Source organism: Leopardus geoffroyi, chromosome E1 (assembly GCF_018350155.1).
Source record: "Leopardus geoffroyi isolate Oge1 chromosome E1, O.geoffroyi_Oge1_pat1.0, whole genome shotgun sequence".
In the NCBI taxonomy this organism is placed as follows: Eukaryota; Metazoa; Chordata; class Mammalia; order Carnivora; family Felidae; genus Leopardus; species Leopardus geoffroyi.
The window spans coordinates 59,003,798-59,031,760 of NC_059330.1; the positions used below are offsets into that span (position 1 = coordinate 59,003,798).

Sequence of the window (27,963 nt, forward strand, 5' to 3'; positions counted from 1 at the left end):
CCTGGAGGCGGCTCAGTGGGTGAAGCGTCTGACTTTGGCTCAGGTGGTGATCTCTCGCTCATGAGTCGGAGCCCGGCATCGGGGCTCCCTGCTGTCAGCGCAGAGCCTGGAGCCCGCTTCAGATCTCCGCACCTCCCTGCTCACGCTCTCCCTCCCCCTCTCTCTCTCCCTGTCTCTCTCAAAAATAAATATTAAAACACAAAACAAAACAACAGGTTACCCCGAAGATTTGAAGGCACGGTCTCAGACAACTGGATGCATGGCTAACAAAAAAATGTGGTCCATCCACACAGTGGGATATTATTCAGTCTTGAAAAGGAAGACTGAATCCTGACCCCCTGACATCTGCTAGAACACGGATGGACCTTGAGAACACGATATGGCGTGACGTCAGCCAGTCCCCACAGGGCAAGGCCTGTAGGATTCCATTCAGATGGGGTCCCCAGGAGAGTCATATTCACAGAGACGGAAAGAATGGTGGGTGTCGGGCGCTGGGGGAGGCGGATCGGAAGTCAGTGTTCAACGGGGACGGAGCTTTGGTTTGGGAAGAAGGTTCTGGAGGCGGATGGTGGATGACTGCACGACGGTGTGCATGTGCCTGACGCCCCTGAGCTGCCCGCTCGCACATGGTTAAGATGGTTACATTTATGTGACGTGTATCTTTTTTTTTTTTTTAATTTTTATTTTTTAACGTTTTTATTTATTTTTGAGACAGAGAGAGACAGAGCATGAACGGGGGAGGGGCAGAGAGAGAGGGAGACACAGAATCGGAAGCAGGCTCCAGGCTCTGGGCCATCAGCCCAGAGCCCGACGCGGGGCTCGAACTCACGGACCGCGAGATCGTGACCTGGCTGAAGTCGGACGCTTAACCGACTGCGCCACCCAGGCGCCCCTATATGACGTGTATCTTAAAGGAAGGAGGAGGAGGGGGCGAAGGGGAAGAGGAAGGAGAAAACAGGTTACGCTTTGGCATTTCTCCGTTTCGCCCACGCTAAAGCGTATTTTCTGGTCTTCCCTGTCTTTCCCTGGCTCGAGTCAGGCACGACGGCCTCGAGGATCAGCTGCGGGGCTGGGCAGCCGGGGACCCGCGCGGAGCCCTCGCAGACGGACGGTGGGGCTGTAGGAAGCTCTGATCAGGGGCGCTGACTGTGAAGGCTTCACCCCGAGGGTGAGTCCGGGAACGTTCAAACAGCGGGGGGAAGGCTGGCCAGCCTGCGCCAAGTGACTTGGTGGCCGCCCCCCCCCCCCAACGTGTCCGATCCCTTCCTTGGCCCGGGTGCCCCGTCTGTGAGCGAGGGTGGGGGTGGAGCCCCTCCTCCACACCCAGGGAAGCCCAGGGAAGAAGCCGGGCTGTCCCCCCACGTCATGACAGCCCCCCCCCCACCCACACTGGCGGTGGCACCGGGAGAAAGAAGCGGCTGGCCCCCGAGGTCTGCGCGGTGTCCCCACCCCCCCCCCACACCCCAAGTCCAGGCATTGGGTTTGGGGAAAGCAAGTCTTTGTTTTGTTTTGGTTTTTCTTCCTGATGTGAAGAAAGCCCGCCCTCGGGGTTCGAGGGAGAAGAAAACAAACCGGGTCTGAGGTTCCGCAACTCGCCCGACGGCCAACCCCGCCCCGCGCCGGGCGCCAGCTGGCGGCCCGAGCTGCGCCTGGAGCCCCGGCCTCGGGTTCCTGCGGAGGCCGCTCGGGACTCCCAGCCAGCCGGGTGCTCTGCGGGCCACGGAAGCTCCCAGCCGGCCCCACCCCTGCCGCCGGTGGCCCAGGGACCACGTTCTGGGAGCGGGTCCAGGACGTACCTCTGTTCCTCCAGCCAAGCTCGCGGGGATTCCTCCCGCTGCCCGGCGTAGCGCCCGAGGACCGGGGACCGATCCGGCTTGGCCCCTTAATCAGCCCACATGGTCTCGAGCCAGTCACCCACCTCTGTGGGGCCTCTGTGTCCTCACCGGGGCTGTGTCAGACAGGAGGAGGGGCGGGCGTGCGGGAGGCCTCCACCTCTGAGTCTCTGTCCACTGACAGGGGCCCGCCCTCCCTGACCCCTCAGCCCTGCCCCGAGCCCTTTCCCAGCACGCGGGCCTCCCCGGGACGTGTCATGCCCCCAGCAGGGATGGTGTCTTCACTCTGCAGGGCCCGGCGTGGAGGAGGACACAGAGGGGTGAGAGCCTGACCGTGTGCGCCTTCCTCGCTACGTGTAAAACAGAGCCACGACTCTGAGATCCGAGACCCCATTAGGCTCTCAAGTCCTGGCAGCTGCTAAAATGCACACGAAGCTGACCGTTCCGAGCAAAACCGAAGGCCGTCTGCCGTAACTGACACCACGCGCGCGCACACACACACGCGCGCGCACGTCCGCACACAGCGCTGGGCCCGGTCTGGGATTTGCCGGCAGAGCGCAGCCAGCCCGTGCACGGGGGAGAACGCGCAATGTCGCATCCCGACCGGCCGGCCGGGGCACTGACGCTGGGTGGCCGTGGCCCCTTGTGCGGCCCGTGTGAGCTGCACAAGCCTTCCGGGCACCTCAGTGCTGCAGAGCGCCGCAGGGACCCCGTCCTCCTGGGCTCGGACGGGAAATTTTCAAGAGCAGAGGCCGAGCAGATTCTGCTGTTTCAGCCCCTGGAACCTTCTGTGGCTCAGCTCCAGGGTCATCGGCCCACAGCCGAGGCCAACCGGGCTCTTCCGTCCGGAGGGACCCGGGAGCCGTGGGCCGAGGGAAGACAGGCTGAGCAGGGCATAAATCACAGCCCTGAGCCGGGAGGGCAGTGTCTCAGCCCCACAACTACCGCCGTCTCCCTGTCCCTGACGTCACGTGGGCGCACAGGGCTAATTATGAAAGGTGTAAATCACGGGGAGGAAGGGAAGGGGCACATTATTCAGGTTTATTACCAACACAATTTAGGAAAAGATAACCAGGCCGGGCCTTGGTTCCTTTACCAACCCGGGGGGGGGGGGGGGGGGGGGGGGGGGGGGAGGGGGGCGGAGCCAGGGCGCACGGCGGGGAGGGGGGAGCGCACCAGAGCTGTGGCGGGTGCTGTTCGGATTTTCATTTTTTTCCCCCGAGTCAAACAGAACGGCACCATCAGACGTCTAAGTAAAACCAAGAAACGTTTCATGGAAACAGCCCGACTGCCTTCACGAGTTTCTGAGCTTTCGCTGCGTTGCAAATGTCACCCAGGTGCGCTCAGGACGGACGCGGGATGTTGTGCCAGGCTTTCTCCACTTAACGTCGTTACGCGGCATTATTCATTACGGGCTGGAGACTCTGATGGCAGCAATCATTTGTTTTTCTTTTTCCCTTAAGGCATTTGCAAATATGCTTGGAGGCTAAGGGACGCTGGGTACATCTAATAAATAAAGCAAAATAATTAATAGCCCACGCAGTCTGGAGACCATTCCTAGCTGCTCCCGAACCCGGCTTCTGAGGACCAAACCGTTCGGCTTCATTCCCCGCTGACTTAATCCTGGAAATAGACTGAAGAGCAGAGATCTCTCTGAACTCTAAAAAGAATGAACAGCAGAGTTATACCTTCCCCGCCCCACCCCAGATTTTACAGGAACTTAGCGTAGATGAGAAAATGAGATAGTTCTTTTTTTTTTTTTATAATTTTTTTAACCGTTATTTATTATTGAGAGACACAGAGACACAGAGGGGGAGCAGGGAGGGGCAGAGAGACGGGGAGACACAGAATCCCAAGCAGGCTCCAGGCTCAGAGCTGTCAGCACAGAGCCCGACTCTGGGCTTGAACCCACGAACCGTGAGATCGTGACCTGAGCCGAAGTCGGACGCTCAACCGACTGAGCCATCCAGGCTACCAGTTTTTTTTTTTTTTTTTTTTTTAATGTTTATTCTTTGAGAGAGACAGAGAGACAGAGTGTGAGTGAGGGAGGGCCAGAGAGAGAGGGAGACACAGAATCCGAAGCAGGCTCCAGGCTCCCAGCTGTCAGCACACAGCCCGACGCGGGGCTTGAACTCGTGAACGGTGATCGAAGCCTGATTGAGACCTGAGCCGAAGTCAGTCGCTTAACCGACCGAGCCCCCCAGGCGCCCCTGCAAACAAGATAGTTCTAAACCTAAATGCATTTATCTATCAGCTGTCCATGCTCAGCCCCTTTGTGGTCCCACCTGGGGAGTCCTGTATGCTTGAGAGAGACAAGGAGAGAGAGACACAAGGTCTGCCAAGAGCCAGATCCTGACGGAGGCGAGGGCCCGGGGGCCACGCTGGCAAGACCCCTGAGCCGGCAGAGAAAGGCAGAGGACGCACACCCACGGCGGGTCCCAGCACCCAGCATCCGCGCAGAGGACGGGCGTCCGCGGTCCCAGGCCTGCCAGCCGCATGACCCCCTCAAGACAAAGCTGGGACACCAAGCAGAAACCAACAACGTGATGCTGGAGGAGAACGGGGAGGGGGGGAGGGGGGCCCGGGGCACCCCGACCTGTCTGGGGATGCGGGGACGCTAGGGCTCCTCACGCATCAGGTTATTTAGTGCAATTAAAAGGTACCACGTTGGCCTTGCGTGGTTTTTCTGCAAAATTGCCTGGAACGGCTCATCAGCCCTGGAAAGTCCCCCTCCAATATGTCGGGCCCCCAATCACACAGGTCTTATGTCTTGCCAGGGGCAGGAGGGGGCCCTGCTGTCCTCTGCACCCCTGTTCCAGAAAGCACGCCCAAACCGTAGAACCAAGAGATGGAGACCGGACTCAGCAGCAGGCTAAGCGCGTAACTAAGTCCCAAGGAGGCGAGGGGCGGGTCGTCCTCGACCGGGGGCCTTGCCGTGGGTGGTGGGCCCTGGGACCCAGAGCCTGGCGCTGACCCTGCCCAGGTCAACAAGTGACTCGCTGTGGGTCCATCACACCAAGTACGGGGAAGCTTCAGATTCGCCTGGGCCCTGTGGGCACCTGCTCTCCCCACCCCGGACCCTCTGGCCCGCTGCCCGGATGCAGCTGGCAGCAGGTGTGTAGTTTACAGGGCCCCCCGTGGTGCCCCCGTGTGTCCCACTGCTCAGCAGAAACAGAATCATCGCCACCCAGGCTGGTGGCTTCCCCGACTTTTTCAGTGACGTTCCCTCAGGCAGTTTAAAAATGGAATGAATACTAATAATAATTTGACTAAATTTAGGTGCTCCCCTTAGGCATCTGATTAAATTTCATGAACTCCTTCTCAGGCGTTCGGCCCGCATTCGCCTTCTCTCTGGGCCTCACCGCAAGGACTTCTTGGCCATCACGAGGATCGGGCGGGCTGGCCGCGCCTTCCCAGAGCGACAACAGCATCCGAAGAGGTTTAGGGGGAAGGGCGGTGGGGGTCTGGAGCGGGGCGTCGTGGGTCCGGGCGACCACCGGCGATTACCCAGAGAAGAAGCACATGGTCACAGAAGCACCTTAAAGATGTCGAGGCCAATCAGCCCATTTTCCTACAGGGGACACCGAGGCACGGGGAGCGAAGGCACTAGCCGAGAAACGCAGCCAGGGGAGGAAGCGTGGAGCTGGGGGCCAGAACATTCTGGATCTCGAGCTCTGGGCTTGGTGCCGCTCCGTGCGGCTCCTTTCCACTTCCGGCTTCGTGCACAGACGCTCCTGGCTGGCTCTCCCAAACACGCCGTCCAGGACGCTCAGGGCGACGCCCCAGGGGCCTCCCCAGGAACCCCTGGCGTGACCCGGGAACCCCACACCCAGAGCTGAGAGTGAGCACTGGCACCTGAGGCCTGGGTGCTGGGGGCTCTGGGGGCACACTGTTGCGAGCCCTCTACCACGCCCGACGCAAACCATTTGCTATAACGACAGCAAACAATTAAAGGTACCTGCCTTCTTTGATGCGGCTACTCAGTTATGCTCACTTACATTCTATCCACACGGTTGGCACCACAGACCTGAGGTTCACATACCCCCCCTCTCCCGTGAGTGACGTCGGAACCAAACCCGTCTCTGATTCCTCCCTGCCTACGATGCCCCCCACCCGTCTGTTGTTTCTTCGTCCCCCCGGACCTGCTTCCGGGCTGACCAACAGCATTCTCTGGCACCGAGCCGTTGCGGGGCTTGGCTCGGGGTATTTCAGGCGAGCCAGGATTGGGACACCGGCCGACAGAGCGTTCCGAGAGCGAGATGTCTATTCACCAACCTGGGGAGCTCGGAAAGGCTGCTGCCGGGGGCGGCGGGGCACCCTCCATCCGCCTGCCTGCCCCACGCTGAAGCTCACTGCAGGGCCCAGATGGCAAAGGCGGTTCCCAGGGTAGAAGGGATAAAGAGGCCGGAATGTGACGGGGGGCAGGTCCGGAGAGCCTCCCCCTGCCTCCGGGTCTCCAAGAAAGAAATTCCAAGAGGGTGGTCCTCCCGGAGGTTTGGGGCACCTTCCGATGAGGGCTGGTAGCTTTCTCGCTTTGATGTGCCCTTCCGTAAACACCAGAAGGACCCCGAGAGATAAGCGGGCCTCTGGTTTTCCTTACAGAAGAAGAAACAGTGTGGAGAACAGCGCAGAAAAACACGCCAAGGTGTCGGCCATGAAGAACGCAAATGGACATGGTTTCGCACACCTGTACCAGGAGCGAGTTACTTCCAAACGGGGTGGCGACCGGCGTCAGGAGGCGTGCGATCAAGCGGGGCAACCTCCTGCCCGGGGCACAGTGAGCCCGGCAACCCCCCACCCCTCCCCGCCAATTCTGCAACAGGAAAAGGAGTGTGCTCATTATAGATTCAGACACTCAGATGCGGGTAAAGCAAAACCGTAGAGGCTCTCGTGCCTTCACCAGCCCCAGCCCGGATTCAGGGCCTGCTCCCCAACGGTAGACTCTGGGATGCGTGCTCCACACAAGTACGCGCCCCCGCAACAGACGTGCCAGAGCAGATAAGGGATCGTAGCCGTGGCCTTTGTCCACGTCAGGACGTGGGGTCAGTCGCGCCGCCGCTTAAGGACCGCTTCAGTCTCCGTGTATTTATTTAAACATTCTTTAGCGACAAAACTTGAGATGTGTTCCTTTTTTTTTTTTTTTTTTTTTGGCCGGATAAATAACACCACGTTGAACTTCAGCGGGCGTGCCCGTGTGCATGCGTGTGTATGCATTAAACCTCCGCACACACACAACATGATTCACGGAACTTCGTGTGCACATACGTACACACTGAGCCTCTGCGTGTACGTGTGCGGACGCACATACGTGTGCCTCTGCGCACGTCTGTCCACTTGTCCACAACCACGGCTCAAACCTTTAAAGCGGCCATGGCAACATGCCTCTGCAACCGCTCTCCTCTTTGGTTCTGATTCTGGGAGCCGCTGGGGGAACAATCCTGCCGGCGCGCGAGTACCGAGCACAGACACGTTTCTCACCGAGAGCGGAGTAAACGTCCGTGAGAGGCGTGTGGTCAAGTGAAACGTCATGCATTTACCCAGAAGGATATTCTGCAGGCGTTAAAAATGACGGCCATTAAGGAGACGTGGAGCAGGGAGGAATTTACGACAGGACTGAGCTCCCGCGGTCCTGGGGGCGGGAGCGAGGCCGGCCCACTCCCCGGGGAAAGCAACGCGCATCTCGTGAAATGCAGCGTGAACACCGCACATCCTGGGGCCCAGGTGTGCCCTCCACAGGGATCGGCTCCCCACACCAAGGACGGGAGCAGGAATTGTCACCGCGGTGTTGTTCCCAGAGAAAACCCCCGAAGACAACAAGATGAGGCCTGGCAGGTACACGGACGAGCAGAAACAGGCAAAGCGTGGACACGGGCACAGCCGTCCAGAGAGGTGAAGGCAGGCACGACCTGAGGCACGGAGCTGGTCACAGAGGACTGCAAAGGGCGGTGACGTTTTTAGAACGCCCCAAATCAGGCAGACAACACGCGGCATCGTTTGGTAAAGGCGCACCCACACAGACAGCCCGCTGCGCGCGGGCGAGGAGACCGTGCACTCGGCATCCCAGCAGGTGACTCCGTCCGGGATGACACGGGGGTTCCCGTCCACGCAGCTGTGAGGGCCGAGAGGGGCTCGTGCTATCACGATGCCGCGTGGGCCACACGTGCTACAAAGATTTTTTGCATGCATCCCATATAATGAAATTTCAGATTCTTTTTTTTTTAAAGCCAAGAAACCAGATTTTACAAATAGCATGCCTACATCTCTATAAAATAACTCAGGCACCAGAAATAAACAAGCAAACAAGAAATAAAGGTAAGCGGGGAGGAAACACAAGAAAATGTCACCAAGGGCTGTGTGGGGTAGCGGGTCCTCGGCAAGACGCCCCCCTCCAGAAAGTACTTGGGTAAGCACGCGTGGCTTTTATAGTTAAAAAAGAAAAACAGGGGCGTCTGGGTGGCTCAGTCAGTTGAGCGTCCGACTTCGGCTCAGGTCATGATCTCGCGGTTCGTGGGTTCGAGCCCTGCGTCGGGCTCCGTGCTGACGGCTCGGAGTCCGGAGCCTGCTTCGGATTCTGTGTCTCCCTCTCTCTCTGCCCCTCCCCTGCTCATGTTCTGTTTCTCTCTCTCTCTCTCTCTCTCTCAAAAATAAATAAACATTACGAAAAATTAAAAAAAAAGAAAGAGAAACAAAATCCCTCCAACTCAGGAAAAACATCAAAGGCAAAGAAGCCCAAGCAAATAAACAACAACAACAAACAAAGCAAAAACCTCTCCTCTACAGACAAAAAACAATCGACCCCATGCAATCAACTCGCAGTTTCAACAGGGAAAGAAAACTAGAAGGTCAAATGACCGACACCTAAGTCGGGACTCAGGTCTTACAGCAAACAAAGGTGGTCCTGACCCTCCTCGCCTTTGGGGGGACCCCTCCCCCCCACCAGGCCGTCCTCTGGCTTCAGGCAGCAGCACCCGTAGACTGTAGTCAGGGCCTACTGTGGCCCTGTCAGTTTCCTGACAGTTTCCTGTCAGTTTCCTGGGGCTGCCCTAGCAAATCACCCCAACCGGGTGCCTAAGAACAGTAGAAACGCATGGTCCTGCGGCCCTAGAGGGCAGCAGTCTGAAATCAAGGCGTCCGTAGGGCCGCGCTCCCTCCGGAAGCTCGAGGGGAGAATCCTGCCTTGCCTCTCCAGCACCTGGCGGCCTCCGGCATCCCTGGTGTCCTTGGCTTGTGATGCACCCCTGCGACCCCTGCCTCTGTCCTCACACGGCCTTCCCCCTGTGTCCGTCTCTCCTTTGCTGTCTCTTCCGAGGACACCCACCCCGGGACCCACCCTGAAACCGTGTGGACGAAATCCTCAATTACATCCGTGAAGGCCCTCCGAGGAAGGTCACATCCGAGGTTTCGGGTACAGGTGAATTTTGGCGGGCACACGACTCAACCCGCTAGGGACGAGGTTCCCAGGAACCAAAGGCGTATTTAAGCCACGTGTGGGACGGGGAGGCCGGGTGGTATGCGTCAGGCAGGGGAGCCACTCGGAGGCCAGGCGGGCTGCTGGGGGGACGGTCCCCGCCCCGTCCCGGAGCGTCCGGCCCTCCCTCGCAGAGGCGCCCGATCCTGGGGACACGGCCGGTCCTTCTCTTGGGCCGTGCTGGCTCCGTCCCCCACCCCCGGCCTGCCCCGAGGTCCTGGCACCAAGTAGGACCAGAGAGGGGGCGCGCCAGCAGGCTAGGGCTGCCCTCGGCCCCTGGAAGCCCCTCTCCATTGATCCCCTCCATTTGCTTCGCGGACATGCATTTCCCATCGTAAACTGTGCTAAATGCTATTTAGTAGCTAATTAACTTTCTGTGTGAAGACCTAATTGCACACTCCCCCCTCCGCCCGGGTCCTCGGGGGACACAGAGCTGTCCTAGGGCATTTTTTCTGCTCACTCTCACCTCCCCGGCACAACCTCCAGCCCGGCAGCGGGCTGCCAATCAAGGCAGCAGAGGTCAAGGGGGACCAAATTAGGAGCCCTCTGTTACTGCCAAACTTGCTTGGCGAAGCTTAATTTAAATGGAAAGCAAAAAGGTTATGGAAAATAATTTTTCCCAATGAAACTCTTTGCCGGGCGGCGGAAGGGGGTGCCGTCCTCCGGAGCGGCGGGTTTCTTCCCTGAGATGTTCCGGCCGGAGTCTGTTTATATGTTGACTGCCCTGGTGTCCGCCATCCATCACCCGGAGAGATAATCAGAAAATAAAAGCGTTTGATTAGCGCGTGAATAAATCACTGCAGAGTGCCGATGACTGCACGGTCCCAGCGCGCGGTAGGCGGGAGGCGGGAGGGGGCAGAGGTGTGCGTTTGGTCCACATCTACCCACGTTGGGCCAGAGCTTGAGAGCTTGAGAGCAGACGCCTCAGTCCCGCATCCTTCCCATCACCCCTGGCGGTCGGTTATATGGCCCCCAGGACAGCTCTGGAGACCAGCCCCTCCCTGCAGAGCACCCTTGTGAAGTCCCCCCACCCCAAGACCCCCGCTGGAGAAGACAGAACAGAAGGGGAGAGACCTTTCCTCGGCCAAAGGTGGTTTCTTTTTGTTTATTTTTGACACAGAGAGAGAGAGAGAGAGACCAGGAGAGCTGGGGAGGGGCAGAGAGAGAGAGGGAGACAGAGGATCCAAAGCGGGTTCTGTGCTGGGAGCGGAGAGCCCAGTGTGGGGCTCGAACTCACGGACCGTGAGATCATGCCGTGAGCCGAAGCTGGACACTCAATGGACTGAGCCACCCGGGCGCCCCCGCCAAAGGTGGTTTCCATCTTGGAAAGCAGAGGCGCTGAGCGTAACACCCAGTTTGGAAGGATGAACGGCCAGGGTGTGTCCGCCCAGGGTGCCTCTCTGATCGCCTCTTGTGATCGAAGGGCAGAGCCACCCCTGTGAGCGGGTTTCAACTTGGAAACCACAATCCCAGCTGGGTGTACCATTCACTCGCAGTTTCCGCAAACCTGACCCTGCAGGGGGTGTGTGCTTGAACCCTGAGTCCCCCGTCTTCGGTGGGACACGTCACCCCTGTTAGGTCAATGGGAAGGTTTGGTTGAGTGAGAAGCCTGCAGCCAGACCGGTGAGTGAGGCCCACCCCTGGGCAGGCCGGGCAGGGGGTGGAGGCCGGGGGTGCCTTGGTGGGGGGTGGGGGGGCTGCTGAATCCCACCCCGCCCCCCACCCCCACCACTGGCTGCATTTGTCATGACCTCTGGGAGGGTCTGCATTTTCGGTCAGCTGTGCCCTCTTGCCCTGTGGTCTCTCCCACTGCGATTCCCCAGCTCCCATCCCTCGGCAGCCTTGGAACAAGGCCCCCTGGGATACACTGTGTTTCCATAGAGGGTTCCAGACGTGAGGTGGGGCCCAGGCATCTCCACTGCAGGCAACAGATGGTCAGGACCAGGATCCGTCATGGGAGTGTGGCCAGTGTCCTCACCCAGGACCCCAACCCAAACCAACATGGGAATTGTTCCAGAATATCTGGGTGCCGGCAAGGAACAAGCATTTCTCTAAGGGGGTTATTTTATTATTATTGTTATTATTTTATTTTATTTGAGAGGAAGAGAGAGGAAGAGAAGGCACACGTGTGTGCACTGGGGAGGGGCAGAGAGAGAGAGAGAACCCCAAGCAGGCTTCATGCTCAGCGTGGAGCCCGACGCAGGGCTGGTGGATCCCACGACCCTGGGATCATGACCTGAGCCAAAACCAAGAGTCAGATGCTTAACCTACTCAGCCACCCAGGTGCCTCTGAAGGAGAAGATCTTAAATTTGCAAAAACCATCCCAGCAATTCTGAAAGTGGTGAAAAAAACAAAAACAAAAACAAAGAAAGGAGGATAGTGAGTATTTTCTTCTGACTCAAACAATTTTCAAGTTTTTCTCCTCGAAACTTTGTGTTTGTATGTGTGTGTGTGTGCACGTACGTGTGTGCCTGTGTGCACACGTGAATGCTCGTGTGTGCATGTGGGCACACGTACATGTATGCGTGCCCGCGTGTGCCTTTATGTGCCTGCATGTGAAGTACATGTGTGCGGGCGGGCGAGTACACGCATGTGACTGTGTGTGCACAGATGTGTACAGGTATGTTTGCCCATGTGCATGTATATGTGTGTGTGTGCGTGTGTTTTAACATTTATTGATTTTTGAGAGGCAGAGAGAGACAGAGCGCGTGTGGGGGAGGGACAGAGAGAGAGGGAGACACAGAATCCGAAGCAGCCCCAGGCTCCAAGCTGTCCGCACAGAGCCCGACGCGGGGCTCGAACCCACAAACCGCGAGATCACGACCTGAGCCGAAGTCAGACGCTGAACCGACCGAGCAGGTGTGTGACTTAAGCCAGGATTTCCTGTTCCTGCCCAGGCCCCGGCCGATCTGCAGTAACGAAAGGACAAGAGCTTGCCCCCGGGGATCGGGCCCTAGGCGCTGGGATTAGGAAAGAGGAGAAGGTGTTACGCCCACCCAGAAATCGTCACAGGTATTTACTTTCAACATTTTCCCTGACATTTACCGGGACGCGCTGGCCTGGCCACCAGCCCTGGCCTCCTTGGCAAGTGGGCATCTGTCCGGTCTTGTGTGCTCTTTCCAGAGTCACGAAACAAAGCAATTCTACCCAAAGAAGTCACACCAGCTGATGGGCCTCTCTCCCGGCTCCAGGAACGGTTGTGGCCAATTCGCCCAAACTGGACATAGTCTCCCTTTGTCAGCTGGAGAGAGCGATGCGTTAAGTCCAGACCCACAGTCGGCTCCATCAGGCATGCCGCCAAGGGGCGTGGCGGGCACGGCCGGGATGGGGCTCCTGGCCATGGGTCTGCCCAATCGTAGAACGGCGGGGGAAAGTCAGACACGGCCCAGATGGCTGTACCCTGCTCGGCCAGCCGGGGCTCCTCCTGGTGAATCTGAATTCTATGTTCTGTACCGAAGAATCCTACTGGCACGCACCAGCCACTCAGCAGACCAATTCCAAAACAAGGGGAACAAAGCCCAAATCATTAGCTTCGGGGGTGGAGGGCATTTTTCTGGAAGGTTCTGTGCCTGGGATGTTGGTCCTTTAAGTGGTAACCAGCCACAAAGCGACACTCAGTGGCCCCCGGCTTGTTTTGTTGGCCACAATCTTGAAAAACCGAAGCCTGGGGCGCCTGGGTGGCGCAGTCGGTTAAGCGTCCGACTTCAGCCAGGTCACGATCTCGCGGTCCGTGAGTTCGAGCCCCGCGTCGGGCTCTGGGCTGATGCCTCGGAGCCTGGAGCCTGCTTCCGATTCTGTGTCTCCCTCTCTCTCTGCCCCTCCCCCGTTCGTGCTCTGTCTCTCTCTGTCCCAAAAATAAATAAAACGTTGGAAAAAAAAAAGAAAAAAAAAAAAAAAAAAAGAAAAACCGAAGCCTAATTCCGCCCAGTACGGTGAAGCCTGTCCCGGCCAGACCTGCCCAAAGCCCTGGGCTTGGTTGTGCGTCCTGGGTTCCCGCCAGCCTAGATGGTGACACCACAGCACGGCCCACACCTGCCTTCTCATGGCAGGCCCTTCCTGGGGACCCAGAACCCTCAGTTCTGTCGAGGAAAAGCCTTTCAGTCAGTAAAGAAGGAAACGATTTCCCCAAAGGACGTTTCTTAGACTGGAAAACACACACACACACACACACACACACAAAACGCAGAGGGGCTGGCAGGGACGTTTTTCTACCGTCTACGTGAAAGGCCAGGGAACTCACAGACGGGGTTCCAGTGGTCCCGATGGCACCCCGAGTGGGAGGGAGGGCACGTAAGACCCTCCCAAGCAGCACTGTGTTTCCCTGATGGACAAGCGCCGAGAGCCAGGAGCGAATTTCGCCCGATAGATAACTAGAGCGGGGTCATCCAAGCTGAGTCCCTCCCTGCCTGTTCACGGGCTCTCCCCCGGCAGGCGGGTTAAGCCACCCAAAGCCTCCTTAACTGGTTACCTACGGGTCTAGGGAGCAGACAGGGTGGGGCCCTGTCACCTCTGACAGCGTGAGCTTTCTGCGCCGAGCCCGAGTGACAGAGAGGCCCCCGAAACAAGCACAGTGCTAGATTATCTCAAGGAGGAAAAGATATGCTGGTGTTTTGTTCTGTTTTGTTTCGTCTGCCACAGTGGAAGCCCTAATAAGTGTCCCTCGTCTTTGCCCTCCCCAGAGCCTCCAGGGCTCAGGGCCTTGGCTGAGTTCAGAACTGTTTTAAAGGCTTCTCCCCACGTGGGCAAGTCTGAACCCGCACGGTCGATAGGACGGTCCCGCACGGCAGAGGCGATGGGTGCTGAGTCACCACTCCACGAGCAATGGCCCCAGGCGTGGGCCCTGGGATGGCCTGAGGTCCTCGCCGGGGACCCTTCGTGGTCAAGGGCGCTGGCCTTTCAGCGCAGGTTGTGGTCGAACTTGGACACCTGCCAAACCCGTAGGGCCCACCATGTAGCAACTATTTCTGGACCCAGACTTCGGAAACACCCACCATGGGTGACGAGAAAGAAGGCAGGCGTGCCCTGCAGGGAGGTGGGGCGTCGGCCCGGGGATCTCCGCCCCGATCTGTACCCGACTCCCTGCCCCCCTGAACCAAAGCAAGAGGGAGTGCGGCGTGGGCCCCTGACGGCGGCCACGGCAAGGCCCGGCAATAACGGAGGGCCGCCTTGGCTAGCCTCGTTCCTGCCGCCTCCCCGGAGGCCTCCTCGGCGTCCCTCACTCATTTTGCCCACGACCCCGAGCTCCCCTTTGCCTGCTTTGCCACAGGCTGAGAGGACTCTAGAGCCTTCATTAAAATAGAAAAACCAGAGGCGCCCAGGAGGCTCAGCCGGTTGAAGATCCTGCTCCTGTGGATCAGGTTGTGATCTCACGGTTCATGAGATCGAGCCCCATGTTGAGCTCTGCGCTGAGTGTGGAGTCTGCTTAAGATTCTCTCTCTCTCCCTCTGCCCCTCTCCCCTGCTCATGCTCTCTCTCTCTCTCTCTCTCTCTCTCAAAAGTAAATAAGAAGAAAACCAGTGCTTATGCTCTAAGAGGGGGTGCCCTCCAGGCCCGCAGGCCCAGCCAGCCCCTCCCTGACTCTCCCCTTCTGGATTCCCAGAGGCGGCCTAGTGGGTCGAGACGCACCCTCGCGGGGAGCTTGATTCAGGGGTCCCGTCAGGGAGCTGGCCCCAGGCCCGTGGACACCTCGTTGCACCTCGGGCCCAGCGCCCACACCCAGAAGGGCCTGCTCCAGGAGCCCGGGGGAGAACCTAGTTTCCTAAGTTCTGGAAAACGGGAAGGTGGTATCTATCTGATGATCAGATCCTGACAAGGCTCTTGGAAGAGCTCCCTCCAGGTTTCCCTGCCCTGCAGAGGCTCCGGAAGGCTCCAGACTTTACTCCAAGCTGCTTTCGATTCGGACCAGACAAGCTGTGTCTAGAGCCGGTGTCCGTGTCATAGAGTGGCCCCCGCCAGCGAGAAGAGACCCTGGATGGGGAGCCCAGGCCACCGCCAGCCCTCTGGCCGGGGCGCCACAGTGGCTGAGCCAGACTGTCCGTCCAGGCTGAGCAGCACCCGGCCTGAGGTCCGAGACCGCTTGCCAGGATGGTGGAAAATCCACGCAAACTTCTGGACCTCGTCCAAAACACTGGTTCTCAAAACACTGGAAAGACGAGCACTCAGGCCGCTTCTCGCGTTCCGGTGACCCTGCCGACCTCAGCTCCTTCCGCCCCTCTCTCTTCTCCTATCGTGGCAAAAGACAACATCGAATTTACCGTTCTAGCCCCTTTTAAGTGCACAGTCACATCGTTGTGCGACCACGACCACCGTCCGCCTCCAGAACATTGTCATCGTCCCAAACTGAAACTGTCCCCATTGCGCGCTAGCTTCCCCTTCCCCTCCCCCGGCCCCCGGTGCTTTCTGTTCAAGTCTCTGTCTCTCTGCCAACGAGGACCCTGGAAACCTCACGTAAGTGGAATCCTGCAGGATTTGCCCTCACTGAGCGTCCACGAGGTCCGTCCATGGGGTAGCGGGTGTCGGGACTTGCTTCCTTTTTAAGGCTGAATAATACTCCCCCGTGTGGACGGGCTGCGTTGCGTTTTCCATCCGTCGACCGACACTTGGGCCGTTCCCGCCTTTTGGCCTTCGTGAGTTAATGCTGCTCTGGATGCGGGTGTGCACATAGCCGAGTCCCCGCTTTCAGTTCTTTGGGGTTCCCCCCCTCTGTTCTCTACTCTTCGTTCGCGCCCTGGGGTCAGCGCATGCACGGCGTCCAGCGTGTTCCGGGGGCACCGGGAAGGACAGACCGCATCCCCGTGTCTGGCTGCATCCAGCTGACCGCTGCCCGACACCCCGGCTCCACCAGCAGCCTGTGCTCCGGGGCGGGGGGGGCGCCAAGCCTGCCTAGGGCCTGCGTGGTCTCTGGGGAGGCCGTGGTTGGCACGATGTGGGGTCAGGGGAGGCCATGCTGGCAACTGTCTACCCACAACACCCAGACTTCGGTGAGGAGACGGGAGCCGGCTGGAAACGGAGAGGGGCCACCGGGAAGGAGTATCCGCGGGTCCCACAGCTGAGGGAGCCTGGCCCAGGTCTGAGCTTGTGTCCCCCTCCCCAGCAGCACGCAGCCAGCCGGGCCCCGACAGCAGGCTGAGATTTCAGGACTGCCCGGCTCACGTCCACGCTGAGTGCTTGACAACCCCCGCCCCCCAACAAGGAGGAGGTGGCCAGGGTTGGCGACAACCAAGGGGAGGTCCCCCAGCCCCGAGCAGACCGGGTGCGGGCGCCGGGGAGGGGCCCGGGAAGCCTGGCGGTCGCTGCGGGCAGTGGACACCCCTGGCTGATCTGGAGGAAGCCTGCCATCTGCTGGGCACGCGGAGATCCCTCCCGCGGCTGAAATGCCACCTCCTGGAAAATGGAGTTTTGGGGGCGGTGTTTGCCAGCCTCGTCCTTCCCGGGGGCGGCGGTGGGGGGGAAGCGGAGGGGCCCTGCCGCCTGGACAGACCCGATCCCGGGGCCGGAGAGAGCGGGCGGGCGCTCTGCAGAGAGCCGGGACCCGATGGCCCGCGCCTGTCCCCTGCGCGGGAAGCGTGCGCTGTGCACGTCTGCCGGGTGCCCAACAAAGACGCCTCTCTGCAGGTTCCCCTCGCGCTGCGGGGCGCACAATGCGCCCTTTCACCCCAGGTGGCTCTGGCGGAGCGTGGCGACTCCCTGGGGTGCCCGGCTGGCTCCCGGCCCTGCGCTCCGCCGCTCGCGGTTCAGAAGCCCTAGGAGCTGCCGTCAGGGAGACTTCGCAGACCCGACACGCGTGTTTGCACTCTCACCCACAGGGGAAAGTCTAGGAGCCTCTGTCTGTCCGCACGCTCCCAAGAGGCGGGGCGTGACCCCAATTAAACGGCGGCGACCGGATCTCGAGATCGGGGAGCACGGGGAGCGTGCAGGGAGCCTGCTGTCACTCGACACCCTTCCCGGCAGCCCGCCAGGCTCGGAGAGAGACCGTAGCTACCAAAAATAATCCTTCCAGTGTTTAAATATTTAGAGAAGTGAGACAGACCTTGATGCCTTTACTATCTAGGGACCGGCCCTGACCGCCAGCCCTGGGGCCCCTGGGAGAGGCCACGTTGCCTACCGGCCCCCTCTGCTGGGTCCAGCGTCTCCTACTCTCCCCCCACACGCCTGTGACACGTACGGGTCTCCTTCCAGTGCCCACAAGACAGCTACTCTCCCCACCCCGCTTCCAGAACATTCCCACGTCCAGCTTCTTACTCCCATGTGTCCCAGGCACCTCTTTCCTATAGCCCTTTCTGGCTCCAAAGCCCCTCAGGACAGGGCCCCCTTCTCGAAAGGGTTTGCACCCCACCTCGAAGACCGTCAAAGTGTAAGAGAAGGGGTGTGCCCATCCGACCCTGGGGCGGTCTCCACGCTCCCTTCTCCGGGGACCAGGGATGACACGGGGTGGGGTGGCTCCTGGCCGTGGTTTTCGGGACCTCGCGTGCCCCTTGGGGCCACCCCTCACGACGGCCTCGTGGACACATCAGTCGTGGTGCCTGTCGCGTGGAGGAGAAGGTGGGGGCTTGCCAGGGCGCGTGGCCGGGCACAGCTGGGATGTGACCTGGGGGAGGGTTCCAGCATTGCCACGCTTAGGGACCGTCTGTGTCACTGCCTGCAGCTGAGGAAGGCCCGGGACTCGCTCAAGGGCCACCTGCTGGCACCGAGGTCCAAGCCTCAGCTTTCAGAGGGCAGGGGGTTTGGACCAGTGTGGCCGGGGGCTCCGGCTTCCCTGGATCATCTCAGGGTCCTCGAAGCAAAGCAGCATGTTCTGGAGATCGCAGAGGGGCTACTGGGAGCCCTTTGTCCCCCGCCGATCACAGGTGTCTGAGAAACATTGGTTGAATGGAACACCAGGCCCGAGTAAAAACGTCCTCTCTGTTTGCTCTGCTGGGAATGAGCGCTAAGTCAAACAGCGGACACAAGAACATTTCAATCAAGAGACAAAGGTCATTCGCCACCGCCTCTCCCTTTTGGGGAGGATCGCATCAGGTATCGGGTTGCAGCGAAACAGCCAGGCGTGGGTCCCCCCAGACAGAGCGCCAACTCCCCGCCTCACCCTGCCTCTGTGACCTCACGCTCACATCTCCCGGAGGCTCACGCGGGGGGCCTCGGGCCCTGCCGAGCTCCTGCTGGGGCTGCTGATGCAACAGCAGGGGCCCCGGGGACTCTGGCTTCCCGCTCCCGAAGGCGGCTCCAAGCCTTTGGAGCAGCCCAGCTCCCCGGGGAGCAGCCCGCGGCCCCCGTGCAACACATCATCCAGGGCTGCGTCAAGGACCCCCAGAGGGGCTGTCGCGGTGTGTGAGCTGAGCGGGAGAGGACGACCATTTCATTTCCCCGTCCTTTGAAGAGCCTCCTGCAGCGGGAGCACGGCGTCCCCAGGGAGTCCTGCCTCTCCTGGAGGCTGGACTTCCTTCTTTTCGGTTCTGGAGGGATTGGTGCTTTTCTCTCCTCCCTGTGCCCACAGCTCTCATAGAAAGAGGTCAGCTTGCTGACGAGCCGAGGGTCCTTGGGCGGGCAGCCAGCAGCAGTATGACTTCAAGGCGACCCAGCAAGTGCAGTGGCTCCCTTGGGTGACACTTTTGGTGGCCGGGGACCTCTGGAATCCTGCTCAGAGCCAGGGAGGGGGCAGGCCCGCAGACCGTTCTCCTCTGGGAGAGGGAGGCTCCGGGGAGAGGGCTGGCCAGAGAAGCCCCAACCAAGAAAAACGCGGAACACCAACCAGAGCTGGCCAACGTGGCGGTCCCAAGCCACACGCGTCATCAAGCGCATGCGACGCAGTGGGTTACCCCTGAGACGCGTTCTCCGTGTAGCGGACACACGGGATTCCCAAGACTTGGTACGGAGACAGGACGTCAACATTTCTCGCCAAAAACTTGCTACCGATCACAAGCTGAAACGGCAACATTTGGGGATTGTTGAAATGAATTTGACACGTCTCTTTTTCACTTTTTAAAGGGTGGCTGTGAGACCCACTCAAAACATGCCCCGCTGACTGTTGGCAAAGATTCAAAAGCAACCCCACGGCGGGACGGTCTTCTCGGGGGTGCTGACGTAATATACGGGGGCCGTGGTGGGGGCGCAAAGCTACTCAGGGGACACGGCTCACAGAGCTCTGCAGGCAGGTGCACACAGAGGGTGCCGGTAAAAGCTGCGAGACCTCGGGTTGCACCCACCTCGGTTTCCTGGCTTGGAAGGCGTGCCGTGGTCTTATGCGGGACGTGCCGCTGGGTGGAGGGTACGTGGGGCCTCCCCGCCGGACCCCAACCCTGGGTTCGATCCCACGAACGGTGAGATCATGACCTGAGCCAAGATCAAGAGTCGGACGCTTAACCGACTGAGCCACCCAGTGGCCCCTACTTTTAAAATAAAGTTTTTGAGGGGCCTGAGAGGCTCCGTCGGTTAAGCGTTCGACTTCGGCTCGGGTCACGATCTCATGGCTCGTGGGTTCGAGCCCCGTGTTGGGCTCTGTGCTGAACACCTGCTAGGAACCCGGAGCCTGCTTTGGATTCTGTGTCTCCCTCTCTGACCCTCCCCCGTTTGTTCTCTGTCTCTCAAAAAAATAAATGAACATTTAAAAAATAATACAAACTAAAGAAAAATAAATAAAAGTTTTAAAAACCTTTTGAGGCTATTAGAGTCTCAAAAAAAATGAGACTATTAGAAAATTTTAAATCGTGTATGTGGTTCGTATGACATTTCTACCGGACAGGGCTGGTTTGGACCAGAATCAGCACATTATGGCCCGCTGTCTTTGTACAGCCCAACGGCTGAGAACTTAAGAAAAAAAAAAAAACAACGAACAGATTTAATTTCTTAGGGCAGTTTTAGCTTTACAGAAAAACTGAGTAGCAGGGTCCTAGATATCCCCCCCTAACACCCACACGCACGATTTCCTTATATTAGCATCTGGCATTGCGTGGTCCACTTGTTATGATTGATGAACCCGGACCAACCCGTTACCATAATAATCGCCGTCCACAGTTTGCATGGGCCCATCTCGGTCTCGTCCTCTCTGTGGGTTTGGCAAAGGGACGATGACACATATCTGCCATTACAGAATCACATGGAGTGGTCTCCCTGCCCGGAACATCCTCTGGGCCCTGTCCACCCCTCCCCTGGCCCTCTTGCTGTCTGCAAAGCTCTGCCTTTCCCAGAAGGCCACACGGTTGGGGCCGCACAGCACGTAGCCTTTTCTGACCGGCGTCTTTCACTCGGTGATAGGCATTCAAGGTTCCGTCACGTCTTTTCGTGACTTGAGAGCTCGTTTCTTTTTAGCGCCGAACAAAGTCCCCTCGTCTGGATGGACCAAATGGTTTATTTCTGCATTCACCCACAGAAGGACCCCTCGTTTGCTCCCAACTGTCGGCAGTGACGACACAGGCTGCCATCAGCATCCGTGCGCAGGTTTTTATGTGAAGGATGGTTTTGAGCGTTTTTAGATGTTGCAAAAACCTCAAGAGGGGACGTGGCCTGCAGGCACCTTGATCTCAGACATCCGGCCCCCAGGCTGTCTGGGGAGGGAGACTCCAATTCCGTTGTTCTAGGCGGCCGGGTTCGGGTTCCTTCCTTGCAGCAGACCCAAGCCCCCAACACAAAGCGCTCCCAGTTGGGCGGGCAGCGGTCACGACGTTACCACCGGCCACACGCTCTGGACGGAGTCATGGCCCCATTTCACGGATGAGGAAACCAAGGCACAGGGAGCTTAAACGCCTTGCCGACCACGCCCCCGCGATCGGGGTGGGGCTCAGGTTCACATCTGGGTCTGACCACGGGGCTCGCCAGACTCCGAGCCCTACGAGACCCACGGGGCCCCTCCCCTCCCCAGACAGCCGCCCAGAGTTGGACATCAAAGGACCGGGCACTGTGGGGGCCCAGTGTGGATTCTCGGGCAGCCTCTCCGAGCTGCTGGAGCAGTGGGCCCCCCAGGCTGAGGGCCAGACGGCGAAGGGCACATCCTTGGCCTTGGACACAGAGCCCGGCCCTGCCGCTGCCCTTCCCGAAGCAGCTTCCTTCAGACCTGGGTGTCGCCCCCCCCCCCCAGGCACGGGGGGAGGGGGGTGCTGGCACCTTGACGGGGGAGGGGGGACACGTGGACGGGAGGCAGAGACGCGGGCACGGAGCCCGCCGAGCGCTACAGAAACAGAAGACGAGATTAGTCCTAACGAAGCACAGAACAGATTGCAGGGTGTCGGGAGATGGGATGTTTTAAAGAAATAAATCTCAGCTCCCAGTTACAGAAGCACAAACAAACCCAAACAACAGATCTTTGGAAGCTGCCAGCTTTCCCGGCTGCCAGGCTGCTGCTGAGGGCCCAGGAGGGGCGGGGGGTGCTGTTCCGGAGCGTCCCGGGGGGCACGGGGCACCGGGCAGGCCCACGACTCGGCTGGGAGGTGGCTTCTGGAAATGTCGAGGGAGGGGACGCACCCCTTCGAGCTCCCGGCCAGCGCACCTCCCGCCAACTCCCGGCCGCTCCGCCTGGCACCCCACAGCTGGCCCGCGGTCGGCACCCCCTCTCCCGGGTGGTGGCGGCCCCCCAGGCCCTCCCCACCCCCACCTCGTCCTGATGGGGCTGGAGCGGCCTCCCGCGACGTCCCTCGGCAACAGAGCCACGCTGTCCCCTCGCCTGGAGGCTCCTCAGTCCCCCTGACCACCCCCCCCCCCCCCCGGTCCGCTCAGGGTCACGTCCTTCCAGCCCCCTCCCCTGCACGGGCCCTGCAGAACAGGAGAGGCTATGTGTGAAACCCGCCAGAAGCGAGAGAACTGAGGTCTCACACCACCTGCCGCCCTTGGCTGGCTTAGGGTGACCCTGGACGGCACCCCCAGGGCCCCCATGGCAGCACCCTGGCAGTGACACCCCCAGGTGCTCATTCCTGGGCCCCTGAGCCCCCCAGTTCTGCATCCATCTCAGAGACTGGGGTTCTCGCCTCATTTCTGTCCCCTGAGCGCGGGGCCAGTTACACCGACGACGACGATAGCGATAAATAATTCAGCCTTTACGGCTGATACCCTGGTGTCATGCAGCCTTTTCCTCCTAAAGGCAAAAAGCACTTAAGATACCATTTATTTCCGCCTCATGCCCTGCGGGGACGGCTGGCTGGAGCCGGTGACATCCCTCCTTGCGGCTTCTGCCTGTGGCTTCAGGGTCACCCGAACTCTCTGGCCACCCCCTGGAAATCAGCCACGAGGGAGGGGGCACCTGGCCACGTGGGCTTTTACCCCTTTTTTCTTTTCAACGGAGAACCTGGAGAACCCTCCGTGCTGCCCTCATTCTCCCCAAGAGGACGGTCTCCTGTGGACGCGCACGGCCTGGCATGGAAGCTGCTTGCCGCATGGGGCTATCAAAATTCAAATCCGTCGAGGACAAACAATTAAAAATCTCTTGGGCTCAGTCCCAAGAGGCACATTTCCAGGGCTCGATAGCCACACGTGGCCAATAACCGCCGCCTGGACGGCATCCGCCGCTGCAGAACGTTCTGATGGACGGCGCTGGTAAGACAGACCGGTGGGACTCGAGAGAAAGCAAACGCGCGAGGCAGCGGATTTCAGGTGCAGCTTGAACAAGGCGCACAGGCAGCGGCAGGGCCTCAGGGAAGAAGATCTTCCCTGCCCGCAGGCTGGCTGGGGTTTCGGCGCAAAGGAGAGAACATTCCAGCTCCGGCGGGCCTGCTCCGGGCCGCTGGTGCTGTGCATGGGGAGGAGGAAGAGGAAAGGCTGGAGGTACGTGGGCATCCAAGTACCCGACCATGAGTGTAGGCGGGCCCAGCTCTCACCAGCCCATGCTCCCCCGGGGCCTGTGCCCGGCTCACCTAGACCCCTGTCTGAGCTGGCTGGACCACTGCACCAAGGAAGCCTCCATGAGAGTCCCCGCGTGGTGAGGGTCTCTGTAACCCCGCACACCACCCTTCACTTGGGACGGCCACGCGAGGAACACGCACCAAGAACGACAAGCGAATCCACCGAGAGCGGATGCGGCAGCGGTTCCCCGGGGACGGGGGCACAGCTCTGGGGACCGGGTGGCAGGTCATTAGCATCAGTCTTGCTGGCAGGACCACAGTTACTGAGAACCCTAGAGGGCCTTTTGGTTAACAAGCCTACAGGCCAGGCCAGGGTGAGCCAGTCTGAGCCGGGCAGGAGTTTAACTGGCTCTCTGTGTCTAAAACCTGTTTTGCTTTGTTTTGTTTTGATCACAAAATGAACAGAGTCACAGAACAACATTTTTGAAAACTGAGAAAAGTAAAACATTACTCACGATCACCAGGATCTTAACACATTGGCACATCCTCCTCTCAACCCGGTGGCCACGCACGCTGTTTAAATTTGTATCAGTCAATATCACATAAAATTGAAAAAACACAGTACCTCAAGTCATACCAGCCATATTTCTTTCTTTTTTTTTTTTTAACTTTCTATTGTTTATTTATTTTGGGGAGAGAGGGACAGAGAGTGAGCAGGGGAGGGGCAGAGAGAGAGGGAGACACAGAGTCGGAAGCAGACTCCAGGCTCCAAGCCGTCGGCACAGAGCCTGACGCGGGGCTTGAGCCCACAAACCGCGAGATCATGATTTGAGCCGAAGTCAGACGCTTAACCCTCCGAGCCGCCCAGGCGCCCCGCGCCAGCCACACCGCAAGAGCTCCTCAGCCGCGTGAAGCCAGCGGCTACTATATCGGACGGCACCGGTCTGGACGACGTCTGGCGTGGCAGGAAGTTCTAGGGGGCGTCCCTGCTCCGGATGGCCTCCCCCACGCATCAGGGCCTTTCTGTAGTCTTTAGTCAAAACGTGCACGAAATGTGGCACCTGCCTGGGTTTTGATACACTGTGAATCTACACGCTGTGGCCCAGCCTTTCTACACACATATTCTCCCATCTGGTGGCACCGAGGTTCTAAACATTTGGGAGCCACAGACACTTCCAGAAGCCGGGCGGAGCCCCCTCCTCAGAAAAATGTACACCCGTGAGCACACGTACAAAAAGTGGCCTAAGATTTCAGGGCGCTCCCTGACCCCAGATAAACCTCCTTTGTCTAGTAGGGTGAACCAGACTTGACTTATCTTTCTCGGCTGTTGGAGGTTTAAATTCTTTCCCCCTTTTCTCTATTATAAAAAGTACTGTGATGAACATCTCCGTGCAAATGTGTTTTATTTCTGTAATTCAGATCATTTCTTAGAACGCGCCCCAGAAGGGGCGCCGGGGTGGCTCAGTCCGCTAAGCATCTGACTTCGGCTCAGGTCGTGATTTCACAGCTTGTGAGTTCGAGCCCCGCGTGGGGCGCTCTGCTGTCAGCGCGGAGCCCGCTGTGGTTCCTGTCTCCCTCTCTCTCCGCCCCCTCCCCAGCTCGTGCTTTTCTCTCTGTCTCAAAAATAAATAAAAACATCAAAAAAAAAAAAAAAAAAAAAAAAAAAAAAAAAAAAAAGAAGGCGTCCTAGAAGACATTTGATTTAAGAGACAGGAGCTACTCTCCTGGTTCTCCCCCAGCCAGAGGCACAGCCTCCGCATGTAGTTCTCCGGTTCTGCCACTAGAGGGACCCCGCGAGCCAGCCTGCCTGCACCCCTCCTGGGGACCCAGTTCCCAATTAAGTTAGCAGCCTTGGTTCCAGGAGGGGCTATGGGCGCACTGCAGTCCTCGAAGCCAAGCCCCGCTGCGGGGTGTCTGCTCCAACCAGTGCGGGCACTCCCGACCTCAGCTCAGACGCCCCCCTGTCCAAGGCACAAGGACCACGCCCCGTTCCCGCCGTCCCCTTCAGAGCTGTGGTTCTCAACCAGGCTGCACACTGGAGCTCCCTGGGGGATTCAAACACCGCCCACGCCTGGGCCCCACCCCCAGCAGTGCTGGCTTAGTTGGTCCGGGCAGCCCCTGGGCATCAGGCCTTTTCAAGGCAGCCCAACGCTGCCCTCCCTTGCGGCCGGGTGGGTTCTACAACGTCCAATAGAGCCGACCGTTTAGTCCAGGATTTCCAGCCCCATCCAGGACTTCGGGGCGGGGGAGGGGGAGGGAGCCGAGGAACACCATCTTTGTTTCCAGGGGTCCCCCATGTGGTGGGGGAGAGGAGGATCGCACACGTGGCTCAGAGAGTAAAGAAGCAAACGTGTACTGCAGGGACCGGCCCAGTGCCCAAATCTGGCTCCCGTCCGCCTATGAAAAATGCAGATTCCAGGGCCTGCCCCCAGCGTCTTCCACAATGCACATCCGCTTTTTTAAGCTCCCGACGACCTGTCACGCATGGCTGGGTCGAGAACACCTATCAGGTCCCGCCTGGGACACAGGTTGTTTCCCCGTCAGCCCCGGGAGACGCACACGCTCCAGGCCAGGAGGCAGGGAGGGATGCTGTCCGTGTGGGTCCTGTCGCAGCACAAAGCCTCAGCCTAACCGGACTGATTCGGGCCAGAGGAGCAAATGTTACGGATTTCCAGGGCTCCCTGGTGGAGGAGGCACCCCCTGACCACACCACGGCCCCTGCACACACCCAGAGATCGGCCCGCCGTCTCTGAAGCAGCCCTAAGCACAGAAGACCCTAAGCTGACCTGGGTGGGGCTGGGGGCCGGAAAGCAAAAATACGGCCCCCAAAGCATTATTACAAGAAGACCTCCTCACACGGTGGCCAACCCCCTGCACCCCACACCCGCTCCCCCTGCTTTCCCTTGAGGGTGGGGCTCTCCTATCCGACTACCGTCAGAATCGCCTGGAATATTAGTCAGCCACGAACAGGAACGAGGTCCTGACACCTGCAATGACACGGACACGATGCTCGGACACAAAAGGCCACAGACCGTATGGTTCCACGGATACGAAACGTCCGGGACGGACAAACCCACAGAGACAGAAGGTAGACGGGTGGTGGCTGGGGGAGGGGCAATGGCCAGTGACCGCTTAGTGGGTGTGGAGTTTCTTTCCGGGGCGAGGAAAACATTTTGGGGCCAGACAGCGGTCTTCGGGGGACGACACCGTGAATGCGCTAAATGCCACGGAGCTGCATGATTTTAAATGGCCACAGTGGCAAAGTTGATGTTAGGTCTATTTTACCACAATTAGAAAAACAAGACAGTTTCCCCCCTCGGGGCCGCCCTGGCCGTCTGGGGCGGTCAGAGCCGCCGGGAAGGGTGCTCAGCCTGGGCACTGAGACATTCGGGCAGGATCGCTGTGTCGTGGGCGGCTGTGTCCCCAGTATTTTGGGGCACTTAGTGAACAGCATTCCAGGCCTCCACCCACCAGATGCCAAAAACACGCCCACCCTCAGTTGTGACCACAATGTGTCCCGATGTTGCCACATGTCTCCTACAGCAGAACCGGCCCCAGGAGAGAATCACTGCTCCGGAATCATCTGGAACTTCCCCGGGCATCAGGAGCATATAAAAGGTCCCCTGAGGGATTCTCACGGGCAGCCAGGGTGGGAAGCAGCAAGGCGGAGGGAGGGGAAAGAGAAAACCACCGGGTAACCACAGAATGGATGTTACTACCCCCACGTTAGGAACAAGGAGACAGAAGCTCCAAGGAGACACGGAGGTTTCCCAGGCTCAAGCCAACCAGGTTTCCCAAATTCCCAGATCCAAGCTCCTTACATGATCAGGGGCCCTACAAGGCCTGATCGGGACTCCAGGCCCTGATTTGGGTTCTGCCACTAAGACCTCAGCCATGAGGCCACAGGCCAGGCCCGGCACCCCTGGCTCAGAGTAAAGGTGGGAGCTCCAAACCTGTCCCCCCCGCCTGGACCCTGGAGCTGCTGGACGGCTGTCCCTCCTTTCTCTCCACTGAGATTTAGGGGTTTCCGGACACCTGTCCCTGCTTTCCCTCCGCCTCAGCCCTGGAGGTGCTGGGCACCTGTCCCTCCTCCTTGGCCCTGGGGGTGCTGGGCACCCACAGGTATCGCTGCACCGGCAGATGGCACCACCAGGGGGGGCTCTGACCAAGCCCCGCGGTGGGAAGCCAGGCTTGAGTTTCATTCCCAGCCTGGTTCCCTGGGGGGAAATACACACAGCTCAGTGAACCTCACCGGGTCCAGCCGACTGCTCCGCCTGAAACGCTCTCTGCTCTGCAGCACTTGAGACAAAGGTTATCGGTCCCCCCGGGCTCTAACGGAACACACCTTATGGAGGGGACAACATCAGGAAAGATTCCGTCTCGAATCCCTTCCCTCAAATTCCTTCTCCTCCGCGCCCCGGCTTTCGTCCGTCCCGCGTGACCTTATGTGCTCCGGGTCTGGTGCCGACCCAGCCGGATTCAAATCCCAGCTCGGCCAGCGTGCTGGCTTTGTGACCTCCGGCAAGTTAGTTCACCTCTCTGAGCCTCGCTCTCCCTCCCTGCAGACGGGGGTGATGTTAGGACCTACCGCACGGGGCTCGGGGTGGTCGTGGGTCATCGGGGGCACACGTGTCCGGTGCCCAGACGATGCTGGACCACCCACACCCAGCACGTGCGGGGCTCACAGCTTGAGCTCAATAATTGTGTGCCGGCTGAATGACAGCAGTTGTCAGCGGTTCCCTAGGAATCTAAACGGGAGCAGGGACCAGAGCGTAGGAAGGGCTGCGGGAGTCAGGGAAGTCTCCGAGCATGCTTTCTGACGGCCAACAGTCTACTGTCCCCCGAGGTTCCCCGGGCCTGGCCCTGTGGCATCCAGTCTGGGTTACGGAGCAGGGACGGCTT

The 27,963-nt window shown here is 59.3% G+C and overlaps 1 protein-coding gene and 1 long non-coding RNA gene across 9 annotated transcripts in view; one reads left to right on the plus strand and one right to left on the minus strand.

The window, feature by feature from the left end:
* Nucleotides 1–27,226, plus strand: LOC123604095. Its single transcript, XR_006715219.1, has 3 exons — nucleotides 1–171; nucleotides 9,950–9,952; nucleotides 27,123–27,226. It is a non-coding gene; the product is annotated as an uncharacterized LOC123604095 (long non-coding RNA).
* Nucleotides 1–27,963, minus strand: part of TBC1D16 (TBC1 domain family member 16) — a 77,895-nt gene that overhangs the window by 32,293 nt on the left and 17,639 nt on the right. The gene's annotated exons all lie outside the window — the stretch shown is intronic.